Source organism: Dasypus novemcinctus, chromosome 15 (genome assembly GCF_030445035.2).
Source record: "Dasypus novemcinctus isolate mDasNov1 chromosome 15, mDasNov1.1.hap2, whole genome shotgun sequence".
NCBI lineage: Eukaryota > Metazoa > Chordata > Mammalia > Cingulata > Dasypodidae > Dasypus > Dasypus novemcinctus.
This window is the reverse complement of record NC_080687.1, coordinates 90,955,451-90,970,250: the sequence shown is the minus strand read 5'-3', so window position 1 is coordinate 90,970,250 and position 14,800 is coordinate 90,955,451. Positions and strand designations below refer to the sequence as shown.

Below are 14,800 nucleotides of genomic sequence, written 5' to 3'. Positions count from 1 at the left end.
GAAAGAAAAAAAGTATAAAAAGTTCAGCTCATCACATTTTAGGTGAGTAGCAGATAATATTAAATTTTACTCAATACGCAAAATTATTTATATAAATTACCCATTATTTCAGAATTTGGTTGATTAAGGGGAAAAAGACGAGGAAAGGAGGAGAAGGCAATAAGAGGAAGTAGTATATAAAGAAGAAGAATTAAAGGGAGAAAGACAAAATAGGAGGAAAAGAATAAGAAAAAGGAAGTCAGACGTACCAAAAACACAAGAGAGCAACAATGGGAAAGAGCACTGATCATTTTTTTAAAATAAAAACTGAAGTAATTATAAAAGACCTCTCCCTCACTTTCCTTCTATTTCTTTCTTTATTGAATTTGTGATGACCCTTTAACCTAAACGTTGATCATAGGGAACACTTATAAACATTTGACATTTTTAAAAGGTTATAATTTTAGGTTTTAAAGAATTAAAAATCTATAGTTTCCTCGAATTTTTCTAACAAGATGACATCTGAGAAAATACACTAACTCTACTTCTTGCACCATTTTGAAAGTCATCATACATAACACAGCTCGTAGAGTTGAAATTTAGAAAGAGATGAAAAAATGTGTGTTTTTTTTCCCACTTTCAAAGTTCCCACATCTTTTTCAACAGAAAATGGATACTAAACTTGTATCAAAGGGTATGCCCATGGTAGTCTTTCTGAAACAAAGGAAAGGAAAAACATCACTGCTGCTCGATGCCTGTTAGTTAAAATAAAACGACACTCTTCAATTTTGGAACAGAAGGGTCAAACGAATAGTCAGCCACTACTTCCGGTCTGTTTCCGTCCAAAGGCTCTGTTGAAATGTTAAATCCAGGGAGCGGACATGATGAAACAGTTGTTGGCTATTGTGACATTATTCCTTACACAGTACTTGGCAGTGACAGGAGCAGTACTACCCTAAGGGCAGTTTGAAATCAAAATAACAACCAGAGCAAAGCTTCGCTACTACACCAGGATCCTGTCCGGTGACAGGTTCAACTCTTCACATTTTCATTTCTTAAGACGTCAGCCTTGCCTGCTCTTACCTTTGCACTAACAAAATATGAAACTCTTATTTCATTGCTGTATAAAAACTCTAATGTACATGTGGTGCCGAGATTTTCTGCCCTTCAGAATGGGACACCCAGATTATCCCCTGGTAGAGACGAAAACTCCCCAGGTCAAGTTTAGAAGAGACATTGATTAATAGTCAATGTCCTTTACTTTGCCTCACATTTAAATAACTTACGAATTCCCTTTAAAGAGAAATTTTAAAAAATAATTCAATATATTTCTTTTGTTTTAAGAAAAAAAAAACTAGGTAAAAACGATTAATGGTTAAACACACCACTGTGAAATCAAAAGAAATGTATAATTATACACTATAAGCACATTAAAACAAAATTAGGAAAATTCAAGTTTTCAACATTCATTCATTGTAATGGATGGTGTCAGTTTGCTTAAACTAAGATCTCTAATACAGAAAGAGGCAAACTCAGATCTAGTTGTAAAATATACTCTCCCATCCATGAAAAAGAGTCTCCATTATAATGCAGAAATATATTAATTCAGATCCAATTGCAAAATATATTCTCCCATCCTGAAAAAAGTCTTCAGTGTATACAGAATTAAGTCTAACTCCTTAGCTAAGCATTCAAGGTGTTCCATAAAATGGGACTCCTTTCCAGTCTCATTGCCTTCTGTATCCCCACCAGTCTCTCACTCTATCTCCAACTGAAGTACTTGCATTCTCCTAGGGCTCAGTCCTTCCATATACATTAGTGTTTGCTCATGCTATCTTCGCAGCCTCTTCTCTTCTCTGCTCATCAACATTCTAATTTTGCTCTGAAATTCAGCTCCAATGCCATCTACTTCATAAAGATATCCTTCAGTTCCCTGGACTTTCCCTTAAGTTCCCAAAGGGTGTCACTCATATCTGTTTTCCTGTGGCCCAGTTGTTTATGCAGCCATCTTCCTTACTACACTGCTGACCTTCTTTTGTTTTTAAATAACACCTTTATTGAGATACAATTCACATACCATATAATTCATCCACATAAAGTGGGCAATTTAATGGTTTTTAGTTTATTCTCAGAGTTGTGAAAATGTCACTACAATCAATTTCAGAACATTTTCATCACCCTAAAAATAAACAACCTGCCAATCACTCCCACCCTTGCCCAGAACCCCCATCCCTGGCAACCACCAATCTATTTTCTGTCTCTACAGATATGCCTATTTTGTACACGCCTATTCATGTAAATAGAATCATACAATAGGTACTCTTTCATGTACATTGTAAACCTCTTTAAGTGCCACGACCAAGTCCTATTCATAGAAGGAGAAGTTAATGAGCAGCATATGGGGTTTCCTTGAAAGAGCATGGGTTTGGCATCAGACACACGTGAGTTAAAATCCCAGTTTAGCCGTTTTCTTGTATCACTTCAGGCAAGTCACTTCATCTCTCTGAGTTTCAGCTTACCCGTCTGTAAAAGGGGATAACAATACTTCTCACGAAAGATGGTTGTGAGGATTAGAAAGAGGACATGAAATGTTCCTAGAAAAGGGCATGCTCAATAAGTAGATGCTCTTATTTGTTCTTATCTCTGTGTACCCACAGTATCTGGCATTGTAGAAAGTAAAATATGTTGATTAATTGATTAATGGAAGAGTGGTAAACAATTCTAATGTCTGTCCTTCAAAGTGCCAATGGCCTGTCAACAACTTTGAGGAAGGAGCTAGAGCTCCAAGGGCCAAATCTGTCCTCGAATATTCAAAGGAGTTTTCTTTTGTTTTTCAGTCACTGTTCTCCCTCAGAGTAAAATAAACCTGGTCAATGGAGAGAAACAACAGAGCCAATAAATAAATCTATATCAATAATCAGAAGGAACACAGTTGGGTTCTGGCTGGATGGGCACTTGGAAAAATCAGCTCATCTATTTCAAGTTTCAGTTTTCATTTGTTTGTACCTCAGCTAATAGTCATTTTGGGCTTTCCTATTTCAGGACAAAAGAAGCCTGAATCACAAGTGAACAATGTTTGACTTTTCCTTAAGATAAAAAAGCAATATCATCTGACTTATGAAAAGAAAAAAGTGCAGAAATGGATAGATGCAAAATAAATGTCTATCAAAAGAAAGGAAAAAAATCCAACCACCATAAAACAATTAAATTAGATCTAGAGTCTTAATAAATAAATTAGAATCTTCCCCATAAAAACCTTAAGGCTCTTTCACAGTAAAGAAAGGCACTAGCATATCAACCCAATTCTCCAAAATAAGGTAAAAAAGACTAAAAAATGTCATAATAATAAGTTTAGCTGAGCCAGATGTAGAGGATATAATGATTAAATCAACAGCCTGAAAGTAATTGAACAATCTGCCTTAAAATACAAAGTGTACACAAATAATATAATTTCTGTGGGAGAGAAAAATGGCAGGATTTCTATAAAAGAAAAGATCTAATTTCCAAAATGAAGTTATTTTGTAGGACTTACAATTTTAAAAAACCACAACCTTGAAAACCATGGAAATGATGAAGGTAATAACCATTTAATTCAAATAGCTCATCTGGCAATTGACTGTTGAGGAAGTTTAGTTTTACCAAAAGAAAGGGGCAGGAGGGAGGGGAGGAAATGATCTTGGAAAACTTTGCCATTTCAACATTTTAAAAATAAAGAGCCAAATTGCCTTCTAGGTAGAAGCAACTATGTGAAATTCAAATAGAGAAATATAAAATTGAGTGTCATGGAAATGCTGGAATTGATATAATTCTAACCCTTCTGGGCTGGCTGAGGGAGTTTTTTACAAACATAGCAGTGAAGTAAAATCCATTATTGGCATGGAAATAGGCTGAGCATTCCCATTTCAAATTGTTCTCTTTAACTTAGCTTTCCCCATAATTTATCCCATGAAGAGAAAATGTTTACCTCCTGATCCAAAGGAAAAATGCCAATAAGTTTTGCATCCATTTATTCCTTTAAAAATCAGACCAAAAAAAAAAAAAAAAACAAATACAATCGACCAATTCCTAATAAATCTAGTTCCTTATGCTGGTGGCCTGCTCACATACGTTCAGAGACAAATCAATCTAAAATCCTCATGCCATCACCTCACCCTCTTTTGTGCAAACAAAAGCTCTCAGAAGACAGAAACAGCCAAGAGACACTGTTTCTATATCCAAAGCCCACAAGTGAAAACAGCTCCCAAAGATCTCTTAGGGATATTGTCTATTAGAAGTAAGAAAACTGTTCTCGGACAATCTAAACCCGAAGTTGAGCGTGATTTCTTTTTCTTGCCATGGTTTGCCAGATTCAAACAGAGGGTTTTCTAACGGATTCTGTGTTCCTGTTTTTCTGTCCAGGGGGTGCTATCTGACACACTCGACCAACTCAGCTCCAATGCTCAGTCAAGGAGGGGAAGCAACATAAGCGACTTCGAGTGGGTTGCTGTTTATGCGAGAAACTCTCAAGACTGACGCAGCACTTCAAAGCCAAGAGCTCATGGAGGGGGTTCTCCCAGTGCTGACAAACTTGGGAACTGGGAAAGGAGAGGGAAAATTTCAGAGACCACATACTGACATACACTATTACTCGAACTGTAACTGAAGTGAACCAAAATCCAGACCCTAAACAACCAACATGAAAAGCACCGTAAGAAATGGACAAAACACAACGTCTTCCAGTGAAAAATGATGGCACAGAAAATTGTGGTCAACCAAACTTCCTGACTCTTTCTAGTATTCATAATCATCCTGGTTATAACCCCAGCATTAAATGTGCTTATTAAAGTTCTCCCTGACGGCCCCCACATAACTAAGCCTTAGTGACTGGGAGTTGTTTCTGTGCCCTTAACCTTGCCCAGGAATTTTAGTTCAAGAACCAAAAGTTCGGTGCTCAGGCTTGGACTCTTCCAGTGACTTGTTACTTTACCCAAGGGAAGTGCATGTTTTTTTGTTTCTTTCTCTAGTTTCTCTTTCTTAACACAGGCACAATAATATGGTACCCATAATTTGCCTTAACAGGATTATGGTGAATGTTCTTCAAACATTAGCTCATACACATTCTAAGAAATAGGAAGAGCCATTTAATATTGCAACTGTATGACACACACTAATAAAATATTGATATAGAGAACATTACTATAGTAGCTTCGCAGCGGTTAACAGAGCTGATAGTCATAATTATACATACACTCCAACTCTTGGGATACCTGATTACTGCCCACAATCCTTTTAGTTCTCAGGAATGGAGGATCCAATGGTCCATTCAATTTATTCCTTTGTCATCAAAATAGTTTATATTAACAAAAATTCTATCCACTAAAATTCTATGGCCTGTGACTCAGATATTTTTAAAATTAGCCAAACTATCCTCCAGCATCTCAGGTCTCTATTCACTCATGATAGGCAGGCAAACCTGACTTACTACTTGATGCTATGATAGGTAGTTTGATGGACAGTGTAAGTCAGCTAGTAAAATGGGCAGCATTATGAAGCAGGGGAAAGCAGATGCAATCCTTTCCACATCTATACCTATGAACATGGAATCTATTCTACACTGAGCTACCATGAGCTCAGTTTACTAAGATGTTGCCTTTTGCTGCCTCGAGGATACAAGGATCCTGGCATCAAGTGAGGTTGTATAATATGGTTAAATAACTTAATACTTCTGAACCTGAGTTTGTTGTCTGCAAAATGAGAATAATGCCCACCTTAGAGAGCTGGAAATGTTTTTATTGCATCGATCACACTAAATTTTAATGTGTTTACTGTTCCTTCCCTGAACTTCTTGAGGACAGCGACTGTAGTTTATTCATCTCTGTATCTTGAACACCTAATACAGTGCCCAACTAATAAGAGACACTCAGTGAATGTCTGGTAAATTATATTGAAGCAACAATTTTCTCTACTGCTACTCTTTGATAACAACCTATTGAATAAATAATATATATGTAAAGAGAAAATACCAGTTTTAATTTCAGATGGTGGGGAGCAGATGTAGTTTAAGTGGTTGAGCACCTACTTCCCATATACAAGGTCCTAGGTTCGATCCCCAGTACCTCCTAAAAACAAAGAAATGAAAAAACCAGTTCTCACTGGGGATGTAGCTCAGTGGTTGAGCACCTGCTTCCCATGTATGAGGTCCTGGGTTTGATCCCCAGTACCTCCTTAAAAAAAAAATTCAGATGGTGTGGAACATTCATTGTTTAGCAAATATTCAGCCTTGTCCCCGCAGCCTCCCCACAATGAGAAAAGTATAGTTCTATATGTTGAATTAAGTTTTGACCATGTGACTTGCTTGAGTTGTGCTTGCACAGTTGGGTTTTCTCTCTTGAACTCCTGCCTTTCACCATAAAAGCCACTAGTCAAAGGAAGATGTGAGACACTTGGTGCCGAGCCCTCCCAAACCAGGCTACGTCTGTCAAACCTCAATTGGCGTTTAGATGTGTAAGCAAGAAATACTCATTACTCTATGCCACTGAGTTTTTGGTGTTTTTCTGGAGAGTTATTATGCTATCACGTACGAGTACAGATAACATTTGCTTGTAGAATGTGCATCCTTTGCTACGTTTTTAGTTCTCAAAGTAGACTGCACTTTTAAGTTATCGAGTCCATTTTTCAATTGAATTCTAAGTGGATTACCTGCTAATGTAAATTGCCTACTATTGTAAATTATTTGTGCCTGCTCTTTCAACCGTATAAGATTAAAATTGAGAATTCAAAAGCAATTTCCCAAAACAAGGGCAATTTTTTTCCAGGCAAAATATACCATGAGATGTAGTTGAATTTTCTCTAGTGGAAGATTTCCCTTTTCTACTGTCTTTTCATTTCCCAAATGCCTGGTGCCAGCATATTGGGCTGTACCATCTCTAAACCAGGACCAACTGTTTTTCCTCCTCAGACCACAAGACATGGCGAGCTCCCAAGGAGCCACAGGCGCAGGTTGAGGGAAGAATGCGGCCTTCTTCTGACCGTGGTAGCGTGATGCCAGCTACCTGCTCATGTCGCACCACTGCCACTAGGCTGTGCTCAGGCCCCATGACTGATACGCCATCTTTACTTGGCAATGGCATGTCCAACTCTATGATGAGATTTATTAGGAAACAGGCAATTCTTATTGGAAGGCTCGGGTCACAAGCTACTTGCAGATCTGTAATCAGGCATTCACTTCCACCAGGACGCAGGAGCAAGCCATAAAGACTAGTGACTTTCAGTGAGACCATAGTTTTGTTCTCAGTCCTCAGGGCCCACCCTGGGAATCTCTTATCTGGGTTTGCCACAGGGTCCCTTCAGAATTCTTACCTGGCACAGAGGCATAACACTGATAGAAAGACAGTGGTCATCAAAGGTTCTGAGCGGAGGGAGACAGAAGAAAAGTTGTCACATGGGGCATTTTGGGGGACAATGGAATTGACCTGCATGATGTTGCAGTAGTGGATACATGCCATTACACGTTTTGTCAAAACCTATAAAATTGTGCAGTACAGTGTATAAACCATAATATAAACTTTAAACCATGGTTAGTAGCAACGCTTCAATATGTGTTCATCAATCGCAACAAATGTACCACACTAATGACAGACGTTGCTAATGAGGAGAAGCATGGCGGGGAGGAGTGGGGTATGTGGGAATCCCCTATATTTTCAATGTAATATTTATGCAGTCTAAAGCTTCTTTAAAAAGGAAGAAGAAGAAGAAGAAGAAAGAATCCTCTGACCCACTGTCTTATAAGAGCTGAAATTGCAGAGCATTTTATACAGAAAACTGACCAACCAGGGAGTTGCTTTTCACTCTGGGCTGCATTAAAAGCTGTAAATCTTTTTGTCACTGAGTAAATGAGTCAGCGCAGAACCACCAAATGCCATACATGTTGCCTCAAAAGCTCAAATGTGCCCTCTCGACATTGTGCCTCTTTTTTAATGGTGGGGGCACAAAGGTGCATAATCTTTACCTTTGGAAAGGATACCCCAATATGATCCAGATCACTGAGATTGTAGGCACTGAAATTTTCATGAATTTTATCTCCCCAGCTACTGGTGTTCAGGACTCTTAAAAGGCATCTGGGATATCTGTTACTTCTTGTTCTCCAAGACTTACCAAAATGATGTTATTAATATAATGTATTAACGTGGTATCCTACAGGATATTAAAAAATTTAAGGTCCTTGTAAGTCTAATTTTGGCACTGAGTTAGAAAGTTGACCTAAGACTTAGCGAGATTGTTTTTGGAATAGTGTGGGAAAATGGCCAATTTAACAATTTCATATTCGGTGCCAGGACCTGTGTTGACCTCCTTCAGTAAAAAAGGCCATGTCTGAAACAGCAGCTTCAACTGGCATAACTATCCATTGAGTTTACGATAATTCAGTATCATTCACCAAACTGGTGAATTAAGTTGAACTGATAAGTTTGGAAAAAACTCAACACAGCTCCTGAATGTGTTTGATACTGTCTATGATCTCTGGGATCAATATTGTTTTTGGTTTACTGTTTTGGTAGTATGATGGAGGCGGTCCAGAAGCTTCTACTTGGTTTTGATAGTCTTTATTCTATAGCAGTGGTCCTCAGACTTTGGTGGTATCAGAATCTGTTAAAACACCGATAATTAGAACCCAAACCCAGAGTTTCCAGGTCTGGGTGGGGTCTGAGAATTTGCATTTTAAACAGGTTCCAGGAGATACTGATACCAATGTACACTGGGCCTATTGCAGATTAAATAAGTCGACAGAAACGCTTAAAAGAAACTTTTTTGTCTCAAGCAGGCAACGTGGCATCAGTCGATGTGTTTTACTAAGAAGGAGATCATTGGTTAACATGGTAAGTCAATTAAGTGGCAGCTGGTTAGGAGAACTCCTACTTTCCACCTCATATAGTTGCTGTAAATTTTAAATTAACTTATAAGACTGTAAAGTGGTCAGCACGTGCTTAGCATATGAAAGCACTCAATAGATGATATCATTATTACGGTAAATATTATTTTATCTTTAAGTTAAATTTAAAAACCTACCCAACATACCCACTAATGGCCTTTGCATCTATATATATGTTCTTTAACCATGTGGGTACTGAGTTTGTTCATCTGTACGATAAGGTGGTTGGGACAGATGGTCACTGACTTCTTCTAGATGTAAAAATCTCCAACTTTATAGTAACAAGGAATCTATCACAACTGTCTTAAAGTTTTATACTGCCTGAAGGTGCTCCCTCTCTCTGTCCACAGCTCTGATGTTCTGAAAATCATGTTTTTCATTTATCTTATCTAAATTTTTCATCCCACAGAATATATATTTTTTGGTAAAAAGTCGTTTGGACTTTAGGTCAGTTCCTACCTCTATTTATGCCTGGGAAGTTAGAACTGAGGTACTATAAAGAGAAACACCCTAACAGAAAGGTGGTATTTTTTGTTGATAAGGTCATACTTATCCCATTTTGGTCTATACCCATCAGAGAGAGAGAAAGCAGCTGTTGTTTTACTTATAGGCTCTAATTACAATAATGTGATTGATTATTTACCATGCCCTAAGGAGTATACATTTCAAGTTGTTCTGGGAGTAGTAATTGTAAGTAATTCATTAGGATATCATTGACTCATCTTTACTTTTTTGACACTATCAAAAATTCTCCAGGACATTCTTATTATCAGTGTAACTCCATTTATATCATGACCAGGAACTTACCTTAAGGATAGGAAAGTGAGGCAGACCATAAGTGAAATGCACACTTGCCAAAATCTTAACTCACCATTTGCTATCTTTTTGCCTTCTTTTGAAATGTTCTCACTAAATATTTAGCTGTAAGTTACATGTTACAGGAGGAAATTTGGTCTATGTGTACACGGAATCCCACTCCTCTTGCCTATTCAGTAACCTCTCCATTGCATCATCAATTTTCCCTTTCTCCTGGATCTTTCTTTTCCATGCACACACATGCTGTTATTTCTCCCATCTTGGAAAACTAAAAGCCTCACCTGTTACCACTATCTTCTCCAAGACTGCCAGTTTTCTGCTTCCTCTGGAGCAAGGGACCTCAAAGGCACTTTGCACACTCCCTCCCTCCACTTTCTTCTCTCCCTTTCTCTCTCCAGCCCACTCCCATCAGAATTCATCTCCTCTAATCCAGTGAAACTTGCACTGATCACCATCAACTTCCACATGGCCAAATCCAGTGGTAAACTCTTGGTCTTAGTTGATTGACCCTCCCTTTTAAAATACTTTCTCAGTCTGGCTTCTAGACTATTACTCTCTTACTTTTCCTCCTACTTCAACTGACCACTCCTCCTTGACCTTGTCTGGAATCCTCCTCAATTTCCCTACCTCTAAATGTTGGAATGCCCCAAGGATTAGTCTTCAGCCATTTCTTCACTAATTACATCTGTTCTCTAGAGGACCTCACTCATCCAATGGCTTTAAAGATCACCGACGTGCAGGCAACTCCAAAATGTCTCTATCTCCAGTGCTAACCTCAATTCTGGATTCACACACCTAAAAGGTCCACTAAAAGGCCAACTAGTCACCTCAAACTTTCATCCAAACCTAAACACTTGATTTGTTTCTCCCAAGCTATCTCCCTTCCCAGTCCCAACTCCTTTCTGTTCTCAGTAAATGGCATCTCCTTTCACTTGGATACTCTGGCCAGAAACCTGGGAGTCATTTTTATTTCTTTCTCCCACACCCTGACAGAATCTGACCCCTAGCAGCCCATTTCAGCCACCATCACTTCTCACATGGACTCTTCCAGAAACTTCCACGGTGATTTTCCTACTCATATCTTGCTTCCCTCCAGTCAATTCTCTAGGCATCAGCCAGAAACATTCTTGTTAAATATGTCAACTCATGGCGTTCCCCTGTTCAAAACTGTCCAGGGCCTTCCCTTTCTCCTGGAATATAAGCCCTGATCTCTCCTGCGCTCTGCAGGTTCTGCACCAATGCCTGGCTGCGTCTCTGCTCTCCTCTCATCTCCTGCCACTCTCTGCAGCCTCCCGTCCTCCTTGATGTTCTTCAAACCCTCTGTGGTGGCTTGGAACAATGCGCCCAGGAAAACATGTACTTCACCTTACTCTGTCCCTGTGGGTGTGCCCCCGCCTTACATAGGACCTTTTGATGAGGTTCCTGCAGTGAAGGTGTGGTCTGGCCCAATCAGGCTAGGTCATAATCAATCCTATTACCGGAGTTGTTTATAAGCAGAATGAAATTCCAACACACAGAGAGAAAGTCACACAGGCGGCAGCCAGAAGCTGGGAATCAGAGGAACTGAGAAGAGAAAGGAAACTTCAGGACAGGCTGCCATGTGACTGCGATGTGACAGAGGAGCCGGGGACTGAGGATCCCTGGCAGCCAGCCCCAGAACTCCACAGTTTTCAGGGAGAAAGCACTGCCTTGATGACGCCTTAATTTTTGACTTCTCCTAGCCTCAAAACCATGAGCCAATAAATTCCTGTTGTTTAAACCAGACCACTGCACTGTATTTGTTTTAGCAGCCAGGCAATTAAAACACCCTCCACGCACAATCCCACCCCAGGGGATTTGCATCTGGTTCCCTCTCTGAATATTCCTCCCCTAGAAATAAGCATTTCTCATTTGCCCATTTTTTTTCTGGTCTATGCCAAAATGTCACCTCGTCAGTGAGTCTTTTCTTGACCATCCTACCTAAAACAGCACTCCGTCTGTCATTCACTAGCCCCTCTTCCCTGCTTTGTTTTTCTTTACAGCACTTACTGCTTAGCAGTGACTTTATATTACATAGCTATTCTTTTGTTTACTGTGACTCTCTCTGACTTTCTAGTAAACTCCATGAGAGTATGGACTTGGTTTTGTTCCCTGCTGTATCTCCAGCACTCTGAGCAGTGTCTGGCATATATATATATATAATTGTCAAGTGCCTAATTACTGTCCAAATAACTCTTCCAAATGAATCGACACCCATTTTATCTTATGTAGCACAGTGCCAGGCAAGCACTAGCCTTAGCTCTCAGAGCAGGATGGCAGTGGCTGCCTGAGTCATTTACCACGCAGCCTGCCAGGATGAAGGTTTGAGCTGAGGGGAAAGCATGATGGAGTGGTGAAGAGGGAAGTGGCAGCAATTCTAATTGGTCAAACTGGGGAATTGCAGTTGGAAGTTCAGTTTGAAGCAGTCCTTGAAATTGGGAAGCAAAGCAGGTGGGAGGGTTTGGCCAGGGCCTGGTGCATAACTGTGGGGTGGAGAATGGAGACAGTAGCACTCCAAAGACCAAATAAGATTATCCAGGGGAGCCAGCAGATGTCCTGTTGTCAAAGAAGATTTGCAAAGCCCACAGGCGACTCAACACCCTTGATTTCAGTGGAGGATCTTGCTTAATCCAGTGTCAGACAGGGGGACAGGACTTGGGCAGGGACTGCGGGGCATGCAAAAATAAAACGTACTCTCCCTCTTCAAAATGCCTGTAGACTTGCATGAGGTAAGACACAGACAATAGAAGTAAGCACATTACATAACATGCAATGTGCTCAGCAGCGCCATGGACTCACAGCAAATTATATCTGCAAAGGAGGCTATTTATGGATTGTGTTTAAATATAGAACTAGCCTCTTGGGTACAAGAAAAGGAAGCATTTACCAGTCACATATATCTTCATCTGCAAAATGTAGGGTTTAGACAGAATTCTTTTTTAGATTTCCTTCCAGTTCTAAAGTTTTGTGATTCTTAAATCACATACATATACCTCTGTATCAATACATGTACAGATGTAGATAACAAAATCCATTAATTTGGACTTTGCTAATTTGGAATTTATGATTAACCATCACATCTGGTTGGTTGAACTTCACTTTTGCTCTATCAGTGACATTAGTAGGTTGTTTCCTCAACAAACAGAGGAAAGAACTTATAAAAGGAATACTTATTTACTTTACAGAACACATTGCTTCCAAAGCTTCTAGAACTCCTATATGTAAACATAAGGCTGCAGTGGACGTCAGCCATTTGGACTTGTGTTTCGCTCACTTTGCACAGACACCTGAGCTAGGGCCCTCTGGAGAAAAGAGAGTTGACACATCAGAACCCTGCTTCTCGCATCACCGCAGAGCACCAGGCAATGAGCCAACGTGACTGAAGGAGAAGCCAGAGGAAATCGCCCACAAAAGAACAGTGGCCTAACAGGTTATGCCCTGGTAGTAGAAAGTGCCCAGTGCAAGGCGTATAACAAAGAAGATGTAGTCTTCCTTATTAGTAGGCCATTATATAAAATTCCTTCATTCCAAAAGACCTATTGTGCACTAGGCACTACTATATATCCTTGCTACATTTTAGATTTTTCTTTATTTTCAGTGTTTTCTTTGTTCACAGCTCTTGAGAGTATACTACGCCTATCTCATTATTTTATAGTTAACTCTAATAGGAGTTTCAATTTTGTTACTTCAAAAGGTGTGTGTGGACCTTACAGGCAAATGGGGGTGTTGTAAAACAACAAAAAAAGGAAGTAGGGTAGATTAGGAAATACCGAAAAAGCAAAAATATCTAGGACTAAGGTCAGAAAAGCTAAAATTCAGTAGGAGATACAAAATGAATAAAGTCAGTAAGGGAAGGGAAAAGCAGACTTTAAGTATATCAAGGAAATGGGGAAAGCTAAAGGCAGGAGTTTACACATGATTAAATTAGGAGAAAATGAAAATATGTAAGAGTTGCATTCTGCTATGCTTCTGACTTCAATAACATGGGACAAGATGCCACCCATAGACTGAATAGTAAAGACCATGTGGACTTGGGCCTCAGCTCATTCATTCATTCATCCATCCCTTCACCTACTCATTTATTAAAAATGCTATTTGTTGAACATTCTGTTTTCATCACACACGATGTAAGGTTCTAGAACTGTATAAGACATCGCTTTACCATTGTCAACCTCACCACCTAACAGGGGAGACAGAGAGCTAGGTAAATTATTTTAAAAATATGTTAAATAGCCTGAACAAAATTTAACTCAAGCCTAGAAGTGATGACAATGAATTGCCTACGGGAATCAGTGATGATGTTTGAACTGAGTCTTGAAAGAAGAGTTGGGGTTTACCAATCAAAGAAGGAAAAACTCGGCCTTCCAGGCTGAGGGCACGGTGTGTGTGATGGAGGTCACTAGTTCTACACTGACAGCGGTTTGACCCCAGTAAAGCTACCAGAATTGGTACATATAGAAACTTAAACTAGATGATATCCAAGGCATGTCCAGCTCTAACTTTCTTGACTCTATGTTGGGTTTTCAGTTTGCTCACCTGAAAAAAAAATGAGGCACTCAAACTTGCTATGTGAATTCAATTAGTGTTATTTGATTTTTATATATACATAGAAAACATGGTTTTACTGGAAAATTACTAGTGGGCTTACAACTCCTTGGAGGGCCACAGGATAAGATGGCTTGTCAGGGGTAACCTGCAAACTTCCAGCAGTTGAATTTGAACTCACAGCTGGGGAAACTTCTGGGCCCTGACCTCGGTTCCCTTCTGACCGTGTCATCATCTCTCCTCTCCAGCTAGATGCTCCTAAAAATGGCTTTTTAGGTGTCATTCCTCCTGGCTTGCCAAGGCCCAGGATCCCCTCTGTTTTAGTTTGCTAAATGCTGCCAGAGCGATATATCAGGAATGGGTTGCCTTTTTCAATGGGAATTTACTAGGTAAAATATCTACCGTTCTGAGGTCATCAACGTGTCTGAATCAAGGCACCCTCGGGAGCTGAGTTCTCGAGCTGCTGCTGTGGGGCATCAGGCTCATGGTGGTATCCACTCGTCTCTCCTCTCTCCTCTGGGCCTCATTGCTTCAGCT

At 39.7% G+C, this 14,800-nt stretch overlaps 1 long non-coding RNA gene and 1 other non-coding gene across 2 annotated transcripts in view; one reads left to right on the top strand and one right to left on the bottom strand.

Moving 5' to 3' along the window:
- Positions 1-14,800, bottom strand: part of LOC139436499 (uncharacterized) — a 145,885-nt gene that overhangs the window by 129,740 nt on the left and 1,345 nt on the right. The window lies entirely within an intron of this gene.
- TRNAG-CCC (transfer RNA glycine (anticodon CCC)) lies at positions 6,113-6,184 on the top strand. Its single transcript has one exon. It is a non-coding gene; the product is annotated as a tRNA-Gly (tRNA).